The sequence below is a fragment of the Piliocolobus tephrosceles genome, chromosome 1 (assembly GCF_002776525.5).
Source record: "Piliocolobus tephrosceles isolate RC106 chromosome 1, ASM277652v3, whole genome shotgun sequence".
NCBI lineage: Eukaryota > Metazoa > Chordata > Mammalia > Primates > Cercopithecidae > Piliocolobus > Piliocolobus tephrosceles.
The window spans coordinates 13,826,983-13,838,127 of record NC_045434.1 but is presented as its reverse complement, the minus strand read 5'-3'; the positions used below and the strand labels follow the sequence as shown (position 1 = coordinate 13,838,127).

At 51.3% G+C, this 11,145-nt stretch overlaps 1 long non-coding RNA gene across 1 annotated transcript; it reads left to right on the top strand.

Annotated features, from left to right (window-relative positions):
* Nucleotides 1-534: 534 nt before the first annotated feature.
* On the top strand, nt 535-6,582 carry LOC111545253. The gene is made up of 2 exons (XR_002732385.1): nt 535-1,944; nt 3,921-6,582. It is a non-coding gene; the product is annotated as an uncharacterized LOC111545253 (long non-coding RNA).
* The last annotated feature ends 4,563 nt before the right edge of the window (nt 6,583-11,145 follow it).

Genomic DNA, 11,145 nt, shown 5'->3' with positions numbered 1-11,145 from the left:
GGGAATGTGTCCACGGTTTTGAGAAAGCTCCAGAAACTCAGGTCCATAAAGCACTGAGGGGAGGAGGAAGGGAGGGAGGAGAAGTGGGCGGTCACAGTGCCCTCTGGTCACCAAGGTGAATCCAGCGAGCAGGAGCCAGTCCGTGGCCGTGGCCCAAGCCTCTGCTCTCTGCTGGAGCGTGGCCAGGCCGTCGTCCTAGGGTTGCAGGCTGTTCAGGGGTCCTGGGTCCCACGGAGCCCTGGGACCTGAGGAACAGGGATGTTCCCTTCTCCCCCTTGGAGGTGCAACCAGTAGTTTGGCTTGACAGGGGGACTCTGTGAAGAGTCCAGTTCCTTATTTGTAATCCGGTTCGTTTTTCACCTGCTTAGAAAGTGGAACATCTCCTGAGAGGTGACAAGTCGTGATCAAAGGCAAGTCTCCAGGCAAAGACTTGGCAGGTTTCCGAAGCAAAGGTTACTTAGAAGTGGAGGTTCCACTGCCAGCTTCCCCCCCGCTGCAAAACCTGACACTCCTCACCCTCAGGGTTCAGCAAGATTCTCGGAAAGGCCTCTTCTGATTCTAGGAGGTGCTGCAGCAGGAGCTGACTCGGCCATTTCCTGTCCTCTTTAGTTGGAAGATGACAGAAAGGCGGAAGCAGGGACTGCTATTGTGAGGCCCATGGCAGCCTCCCTGTAAAACAAATTGGCAAATTGTCACCATCAGATGGACCACAGCTGGCCCTCTGCAGAGCCCTCCTTGGCCTTTCCAGAGTGTGCATGATTGTGTCCCATGTCCAGGGAGAGGACAGAGCCACCAGGAGGGTCAAGGTCATGGAGGGAAGCATGGGTGAGTAGGAGATGGACCCCAGAAATCCCTCCTCATGCTCCTCCTTACTATCACAGGCCTTGGCTGCCTTTCTTGGGAGGCATTCCCAGCTCAGAGTTGGGGGTGCACTAAGATAAAGCAAAGAGGGCCCTATTGGGGTGGGGGTGAGGAACCTCCTTTGGGGATATAGCAAAGCAGACCCATTCCCGCCCTTGCTGGCTGGAATGCCCAGTCCTGCCCTGCCTCCCCGGGCCCCACACACCCTGGCTGACATCTGTGCTGAGGACACGGCCAAGGAGAGCTGGAAGGAGCAGAGGGGAGAATCGTGTACCAGTTCTATACAAACAGGACCCACAGGCTTGGGGTCCCCAGAGGATGGCAGAGCTAGGGGAGACTGGGAGCTGGAGGCCAGACAGGGGTACACTTTTGCCTCAGGTTGGGGAGACAGTACAAATAAAAACTTGTTGCTGTGCAGAACTGATCCAAAGATGAACTGGAGTTTCTTAAGAAGAGGCTCAGGTTTGGAAGTAGAACTTAATATGATGGTTGTCTCCTTTCCTTAACCTGCGACTCAAAACCAAGGGCAAGTGGATCTCTCACGTCAGACGCAGGAGCAGCCTCTTAGAGTCTGCTAGAGCAGCTACCCAGAGTGAGAGAGGGCTGCTGACTTTGGAGCTGATGCCCAGGTCAGGGCCTGGTCGAGCCACATCCCCGTCCTTCATTCCCAGCCCCTGATGACCTTCTAGAAGCAACACTGAGTTCGGCAGCTTGGGGTCCACTGGGGCACAGCATGTCTGAGCCTAACCTGACGGCCAGCCTCCCATTGGCTCAGCTTGTCTTCCCAGGTACTGCCTGGAAAACCAGCCTCTGGTAGGGATGTCCAGGCCTGCCCTTCCCAGCTCTACCAGGGTGGAAATCCGATTCCCTGGGCCCTGTTTTCAGAGTTCCAGTGCTCTCTCTCATAGCCTGTAAGTGGAGAAGGGCAAGCTGAAGAAGGAACAGACTGTTTTCTCAGGGGGAAGCCGGGCAGCTCGTGTATGCCTCCCAGCATCGCGGCATGGTGGATTCATCCGGCCCTGAGGACATGAATTTGGTTCCTCCAGGAGCTCCTCCAGCCTCAAGATCCACAAATTGGATGGAGTATGTATGAAACTGCAGAAAACCCATTACCCTCCCTTACACAGGAATGTTGCTCTCCTTTTAGGCTTGTCAGGCAGCTGAAGAGGAGGATCCTAGGAGACTTTTCTTTCCTGAGAAACCCAAAGAAAGCAACAGCAGATCTGTAGGGTGTGGGGGAAGGGGGCAGGGGAAATGTATTTTCAGTAACAGAGGCCTAAAGCAGAAACTATTTGCAAACAGGTGACCTGCTCAAGTTCTCCTGTGATCTTTCATTTCTAGTGCTGGTTTTTCCCCCTCATTAAAAAAACCAATTTAATTTCTTGCTTCACCTGCATGGTAAAAATAATTACATACAGACATTAAGCCTGCACTAAAAATCAATGTACAGAGAGATGCCACCTTTGCTGTTAGTCATCACAGGGCTTGTTGGCTACAAATAGAAAGCATTTAAAATACTTCTCTTTGTAGAAAGACAAGTGAAACTAGTCACTAGCCCTGTCGCTGGAGAGCAGCCTTTGTATGTTAGTGAGAGTCAAGGGTCAGAAAGGAAGATGAGGCTCTAACAGGGGTTTCATGGTGTCCGGGTCCCTGTTTTCTTACTGGTGAAAGATACAAGGGCTGATCACCATCATAGAATACTAACTTCAGATGCGGAGCCTCCACACCACTGCTGCTGCCTTAATGGACATAAGCATGCTTCTTTCTTCTTTATTTCCTGGAGCTCAAGCCTGAACCACAGGGGGTATAAGGAGAATGCTGTAAGGCACTGCTGTTCCCAGGCCCCCGCCCTCCCATCTGCACAGCCATCTCATCGCAGTCTCCTGCAGACAGTGTCCTTGGATTCCCAGGGCTGCTGGGGCTCAGGAAAGGCTGTTTGCATGAAGAGGGTCTTTACAGTTCCACCCAGAGGGGTTGGAGAGTTTGAGGATTGCTACAGGAGATGGGAAGCTCTTGCCATGTGAGGACCCAAATAGGTATTCAGGAGCCCACAAAATCAACTGGGCCCTAATGTGCTCTCCAGCTGTTTCCAAGAGTGGTGATTGGAAAAACTGTCACTGAGGAAACTGATTGTGAGGATTTTTAAGAAACTTGAGAGTCTGGCTAACGTTTGAATGTGTGTGATATGACACGCTGTATCGCGCATCTTCCTGCTGCAAGGCAGGTTAGCGGCTGCACACGTCAGTGCGTCTTTGGGTCATCCTATTTAAATGTACTCCGGCCGGGCACGGTGGCTCACGCTTGTAATCACAGCACTTTGGGAGGCCGAGATGAGTGGATCACGAGGTCAGGAGATTGAGACCAGCCTGGCCAACATGGTGAAACCCCGTCTCTACTAAAAATACAAAAATTAGCTGGGCGTGGTGGTGCGTACCTGTAATCCCAGCCACTCGGGAGGCTGAGGCAGGAGAATTGCTTGAACCAAGGAGTCAGAGGTTACAGTGAGCCGAGATTGCGCCACTGTCCTGGAGACAGAGCGAGACTCTGTCTCAAAAAAAAAAAAAAAAATGTATTCCACTTGGGTGTCTCTAGGATCAGTCAACAGGTTCATTGTTTTTATCTCTATAGCTTGTTTCCCATTGCAACAAGGCCTCCCACTGCAAGACAGAGAGGAAGAGCTCTGCCACCCATGTGCGTAAGGCCATGTGGATACCTCATGACATCCTGGAAGGCCACACGGCTGTGGCAGCCATTCAACTTAGGTTGACATGGCCAAGACCACAGAGCCAATGAGTGGCGGTGTTGAGCCTAGACCCTCGGTCTCTAGATTCCTCCTGCAGGGCCCTGGGTGTTGCCGGGGCATCTCTGAGGTGGGTCAGAGTGAACCTGCAGGGGCCACTTAAAACCCTTGCAGGCCCTGGCTCATTCACCAGAGAAGCACAACCCAGAATCCCAGTAGAAACATCTCATGCGACTGCAAGCCAGGCACTGATTCTTAGGTTGCTTCCTGGTCCTTCTGTATATATTACTAAGAGCAGCAGTGTTCTTTCTTGCCACAGAGTGAGTCCTGCTGCGTAAATCTGTGCTGATGTCACCCAGTGCCTTCACCTGCCCGTTGGTGAAAATCCTGGGACAAGACCCTCACCTGCCTGCACAGGGGGGCCATGAGGTCTAGAGGCCCAAATGAAGGCCTCACTAAATGGACCCTGAGGTGTCAGGGCCACTGGCATGGTGCCAGGGCCTGTCTGTTCTTCCTGCTAGCCAAAGACTGACTTCTCAAGCTACTGGATGAACGGGGAACCTGGAGATGTTGAACAAGTCACATGTATCTCTGATTGCCTTGATCTCCCCATTTTGGCCGATGGCATCTCTAAAGCATTTGATGATTCCACCATCAAGTGTGAGAGCTACAGGAGATAAAAATTTTAAATTACTAATCACCCATGGTAATGCATGGTAATGCATGCTGGACAGTGAGGAGGGCAGATGCCACTGGCATTCCAAAACAGGAAGCACTCAGGAGCTCTACCAGAGCGTGGCTGCCCTCTCCACATCTGCACTGCTGGACTGAGGGTTTAGTTGATCCGTCTCTTCCACACATTTGCAGAGATATGCTCAAGCATGACTTAAGTGACTTATTGCTCACGTGTTGCCTTTGTATGTCATGCTTTTCACCCAGTGAGCTCGTTGAGGACAGGGGTTGCATTTTAGGACATTTCCCCCAGTGTCTTCATAGAACCTGTCAAGATGCACGGCCTTGTTGGAAATGCCAAACATCTATTATTCACCAGCAGAACGGATGAGCCCCTGAAAGGCATGTAGTTGAGCTGCGCAGTCTGAACTCAGCAAAGTCCTCGCAGCGGACTCCAAATTCCTGCCTCTGAAGAAGCAAGCTGAGCCTTAAAGATGGCTGAAAATGTGAACAGTCTCAGGGCCACGCAGACCCACCTGAGTGGTTGCTCTCTGATGCCTCACTGAGCCATCCACCATCCCAGCAAGGAAAGGGCCTGCAAGAAGACCAGAAAATGCCTCGTTCAGTCAGGCTGCTTAGTCATGGCCCAAACCTGGAGCGTTTAATTCTGCTCACTGTGACTTTATTGCAGTGGCACACACATTTACATCACTTTATGTGTGATAACAGTAGAGAGGTTAGTTGGGCTTTTCTGTTTTTTGTTTTTTTTAAGATAATGAGAAAAGTCTCTAATATTCAGCCAAAACGTATCCTTGTGGCTGGTGTAGATTTTTGGCGAAATGACACTGTACATAATCAGAAGAAGACAAACATGCATATTATCTCTATCTCCTTATAACTGCACAAGATAACATAAAACTGCAGGAAGTATCAAGCATAAGAATAAAAGCCGTCTATTGAAGCCTGCATAGCATCCCCTGCGTGCCTCAGGAACACCCTTCGGTGGATTAGGATGAGCACGCTGGAAAATACACACCCTGCCGCTGCCTCTGGCTAATGCCAGGCCCCAGCTCCTGTTTCTTAAGCCACAGAACACCTGAGTGTCTATGTCGTGTCTGCTGTAGTTTAGGTTAGGCAGGTGACATGGCTCCAAAGAAAGTCACAGGCTGGTTTCTGCTGCGGAGATTTGTGTCCACTTCATGCATGTTTATTGTCTGTTAACTCTGTGTGAAGCCACGGCAAAGGGTACGTGATGTTGTTAGACAGGTCACAACCTAGTCAGTGGGATCAAGACAAGAGATGGAGACAGCAGGCCTTGACACTCTGGAATCATTCTAATTTGTAAATAGGACACCTGATGAAGGGGAGGCGTGCCTAGTCTCTGGGGGGGATTTCCTGCTGAGACCCACCAGGTATACAGTCGATCCTTGTCTGCAGTGACCCCAGAGACATTTATTGCAACACCTGCACGTCAGCTTACGGCAACTGTGTTCTGCCTGGCCCAGGATGGACTCTGCTCCATCTGCGAGTCAGCCTCTCCAAGGCAGCAGTGGGGTTGGGAAGAGTGAAGGAGGGACCTCCATGGTGCACCAGCTCCTAGACAGCCAGCTCAAGTTACATTTCAGCCATCTCAGAGGCTACTTCTGGACAATTGTGGATTAGCGAGGTGACAGTCCAGGAACCTGGATCCCATTCTGGCCAGGGAGTTGTGGCTTCTGAGATAAGGACTTTGTCCATTGGCGATAAACTAAAGGGTTTCTGCCTCTGCTCCCTCCAGGGGCGGCTTATGGCACGGGCTCACCAAATTGCAGGCCCAGAGCACCTGCAATCTCAGGGAGCTCAGGGGCTTCCCAGCATGGGCAGCGGAAGGCACAGATTCGCTTCTCCTGCAGATGCAGAGACACTGGGGTGGATGGTCTAAAGCTCAGGATCTTATAATGCGGAGAAGGTGGAATAGAGCAGGAACCAGGCCCCTGTCTGGAGGAAGGAACCAATAACAACAACAAAACTACTGACAACGTGCGTGCTTTACAATTTTCAAAGCGCTCTCATCTCAGTCAAGGAAGGATGCATTCTCTCCACAGGCTAACAACGTTCAAAACCCAACCACCAGAAACATGAAGATAAAACAAAAGGAACCACTAGAAACAAACAAGACACCCGTCCATCCTCCAGGTTTGCAAATCAGACCAAGTTCTGACAATTGGTAAAAAGGAAGATGAGAAGATCCTGCCAGATAAATTCTCTGGTACCTTCATTGATCTCATTCTTTCACCATCAAAGGGGAATGCAGAAATGCCAGCAGGAGCAGAAAAACAAAACAAAACAAAACAAAAAACCTAAAAAGAACAAGAGCGACTAGTCAAAGCTAGTACAGTGTTTCCCTGGTACTGAGTCATACTTTTACAATGACCCAGGCCCGTGGCCTCAACTGATGACAAATAATGAGAATCCAACAATTGTTCTTTTTCGCATACTCACTTGTGAATAAATGCAAGAACTGGTATATTTGTACATGCTGTGTGCTGTGTTTATATCTACATGATTCATTAGATTCATTAAAACCCAACTGGTAATTAGGAAAAACACTCACAAAGTTAGAAAAAAACAGCAACGTAGACAGTAAGTTTGAATTTTAAATGGAGAAGCATTCTGTTGGTGCTTCCTGAGGTGGTGGAGGATGTATGTGTGTGAGGGCGTTGGAACAGCAAGTTGCTGGGATATGGACCTGAGCCACCGGCACACACAGCTGTGCACAGGAGGCTGGTGGCTGCAGCCCGGTCTTTCACATGCCAGCCTCCTGACCCTGGCTAGTCCCTACTGTCATGCTCCCAAATCTTTCTGGTTCTGGCCCCCTCAGGCTTTCTCTGGCATCTCCGGGTCTCCTGGTGGAAAGCAGGCTTTTTTGGCTATGCACTCAGATGCTTCCCAGAACCCGACCGACGTGGCGCTGTTTCTGCTCCAGGCCACCAAGGATAACCTCCCTGCAGAATCTGACTCTCCCTTGTGCTCACATGGTCCATCTCTGCCTCAAACCAGGAGTCACTGGCTCTCTGGAGAGGAGTTAATCAGCACTCACTGTCTACCTGGCCCTCCCCCAGGCGGGGAGACAGCCATGAACATGGACAAAGTCCCTGCTCCCAGGGAGCTCACAGTCTAGGGGATAGAATCCAAGAACCAAATGAATAACCACCTAAGTCAACTAGGAAATAGTGCATGGTGATAACTGCAGAGAATCAGAAGAGAACAGGAAAGGCTGGACATGGTGGCTCACGCCTGTAATGCCAGAGCTTTGGGGGACCAAGGAAGGAGGATCACTTGAGGCCAGGAGTTCAAGATCAGCCTGGGCAATATAGTGAGACCCCATATCTAAAAAAAAAAAAAGTTTAAAAAATGAGCTGAGCACGGTGGCATGTGCTTGTAGCCCCACCTACTCAGGAGGCTGATGCAGGAGAATCGCTTAAATCCAGGAGTTTGAGGCTGCAGAAGCTATGATCGCACCACTTCACTCCAGCCTGGGCGACAGAGTGAGACCCTGTCTCTAACGAATAAGGACAGGAGAGGGCACCTAGGCAGTCAGCCAAGGCCTCTCTGCAGAGGTGACCTTCAAGCTTAAGAGAAGCCAGCTCTGTGAGACCTGGGCAGTGGCATTCCAGGAGGAGGGAGCAGCTGGTCCAAGGCCGCAGGGCAGGAATGAGCCTGGCTTGTGTGAGGAGCCAGGAGGGCAGGCAAGGACGGGGAGCAGGGAGCAAAGCAGACGAAGACAGGAGAAGGCAGGGCCAGAGCCTAGAGGACCCCACACGTGCGCGGGAAGGACTTTCAGTGGCTTTTCAGAGCAGGATGGGTGACGGCTAGAGGCCTCTAAGAAGAGCTATGATGGGTTTGGTTATCAATTTTTAGAGATCTTTTGACTGTTGTGTGGAGAAGGTGTTCTCAGCGGAGTACCGGGCAGGCAGGGAGATGGTGAGGAGGCACATTCTTGGTCCTAGGGAGGGCGAGGGTTCCGACAGTGGGCTCTGCCGACCATCACTGCCGCAAGGGATGCTGATCACCTGCCTCAGCAACGCCCCTGGTGTGCAGTTCACCAGGGAGCCTCATCAATGGACCCAGGCAGTGCCTCCCCCCATGCCATCCCTGAAGGATACTTCTACCACAGAGTCTGACCACATCCAGTTGGAGGCAGAGACGCTGGACTGGAAAGACCACAGGCCCTGAATTTGGGCAGACCTGGGTTCAAGTCCTGTCTTAGCCACTTTCTAACTGGGACATTCTGGTTAAGTGCTGAACGCCCCTGAGCCTTAGTTTCCTCATGTGTCAAATGTGGCAAGAATTGCCTCACAGAGTTGTGCATGCGCCTTATGTTAAATCACCCACCACAGAGCCTAGTACATAGCAGGTCATCGAAATGGTCTTCAGGAGTTGGGCGCAGTGGTTCATGCCTGTAATCCCAGCACTTTGGGAGGCTAAGACAGGAAGGTCACCTGAGGCCAGGAGTTCGAGGTTATGGTGAGCTCTGATCGCACCACTATACTCCAGCCTGGGTGAGCAAGCCCGTTAGTAGTGGTGTCAGTGGCTGTAGTCATAGTAGTTGTAATAATATAATACCCACTCATTCATCAAAGGTTTATTGAGTGCCTCTTATGTGCCAAGTTACTGTTTTAGGCACTTGGGATATATCAGTAAATAAAATGAAGTCACTGCCCTGTGGAGCTTATATTCTAGGAAGGAAGACAGACAAAGGTTTTTTTTTATTGTTATTTTTTTAAATTAAATTTTATTTTATTTTATTTTATGTTTTTGGAGACGGAGTCTTGTTCTGTCACTCAGGCTGGAGTGCAGTGGTGCGATCTCGGCTCACTGCAACCTTCGCCTCCCAGGTTCAAGTGATTCTCCTGCCTCAGCCTCCCGAGTAGCTGGGATTACAGACACACACCACCATGCCTGGCTAATTTTTTGTATTTTTAGTAGAGACGTGGCTTCACCATGTTGGCCAGGCTGATCTCGAACTCCTGACCTCAAGTGATCCGCCTGCCTCAGTCTCTTAAAGTTCTAGGATTACAGGCATGAGCCACCGCGCCCAGCCAAAAGTTTATTAGATTTTTAAAAATTAAATGAGTTTGTTAGAAGGTGACAAGCGCTTTTTAAATGAAATGGAGGAGAGTGGGTGAAGAGGTGGGGTGTGGAAGGGCACAGCTCAAGCCGTGCGAAGGGTGGGCTTCTTGGTAAAGATGACAGCTGAGCAGAGACTTCCGGAGACGAGGGAGTGAGCCACATGGATCTCCGGGGATGAGAATCCTAGGCACAAGGATCTGCCAGCTCTGAGCAGGACAGCGCTGGGGTGTCTGAGCCAGCGGTGGTGGGGCACTTGGCTGGAGGGGAGAGTGAGTGGGTGGTGAGTGGCAGTGGATGACATGGGAAAGGGGAGTGACCAGGTCCAGGTTGCCCAGGGGAGGACTCATAGGTCACGGGGAGGACTGTAGCTTTCACACTAAGCAATGGGAGCCCCTGGAAGGTTGTGAACCAGGACAATATCCACTTCAGGTTTCAGAGAGATCATTCCAGCTGCTGGATCGAGCCAAGGCTGGCGGGCACTGGCGGAAGAGCAGTGGTTCAGGGGAGGGGTGAGGGCGGCTCAGGGCAGGGGGCCAGTCGTGGGCAGTGGTCACAAAATCAACAAAACAGCTTCATTCTGCTTACCCCACATTATCTTCAAGGATGGGCCCCGTCAATCCTGGCACACTCCTCAGTCGCATCTGTCTTTAAATGGCCACCTGCTGGCCTGCCAGACCTCCCAGAAAAGAAACGTCTTACCAGAAGCTTCCCTGGCCTTGCTCCAGACTGGGCCACATGGTGACTTCTAGGCCTCCTGGCTCTCAGTTCTTCCCACTCCTGGTCTCACCTGCGCCTGCCCACCCATCTCTATGTGTAGACCACTCAGCTGCTCCCTGGCTTGTGACCTTTGGTTCCATCTCCTGGCTCTTCCTTTCATCTCCCTCAGCACAGAGGCTCCAGGGACTCTTCCGCGTGGCCTGGCCTGGTGTCTCGATGCCGGGCACTGGGAGTTGAGTGGCGGTAGATAGTATGCTCAAGCCTCCACACTGGTGGGCAGCCCTGCTGACCAAAGACAGCAGGCTGGGTCCAGAGGTGAGACTCGGAAGAAGGGGAGGCAGTAGAGGAGCCAGGCTCTTTCTGCACGGACTTCTGGGGGGTGAGAGACTAGAAAGACTGTTAGAATAATAATAACAAGAAATACTATCACCCACTGGGCAGCCACCATAGCTATGCTAGGCACTGGGCAGGTACTTTGCATCCCTCAATCTCACTATTGTAAGATGTGGGTATTGTGCCTGTATTACGAATGAGGACAGCGAGCTCAGACAGCTCTAGAAATACGTCAAGACCACACAGCTAGCGGCACTCAGAGAGAGTCCCTCCCAGCCCTGCTTCTGCAAAGCCTGAATCCTCCCGCTTCGAGCAGCTCCATCACGGTTGCCCGTGCAGCCTGGGCGTGTGGGAATACGTCAGAGGCATTTTGCTCCCCTTTCCAAAAGCAAAGCAATAGAAAGAAGCTTGTCGCGGGCCTGGCCTGTGTGTTCATCCATGTTGCTGCAATCTTTTCTTGTTTCTAAATTCCCTTCTGCCTTCCATACCAAGGCCCAAAGCAATGGATGACTGACCAGGCAAGCTCCTTGTTTCTGTATTTGTGTGTTAATGGGCTTTGCGTCTTTTTCGAGCAAATCTGTCTTGTCTGTTTCCCTCAGATTCTCAGCTCCTCAGGGGAAGAACTGAACCGTACGTGTCTTATTTCTGGCTCCACAGCTCCGAGCTCTCAGCTCTGCACCGAGGGAGCACTCGATGGATGGTATCGACTG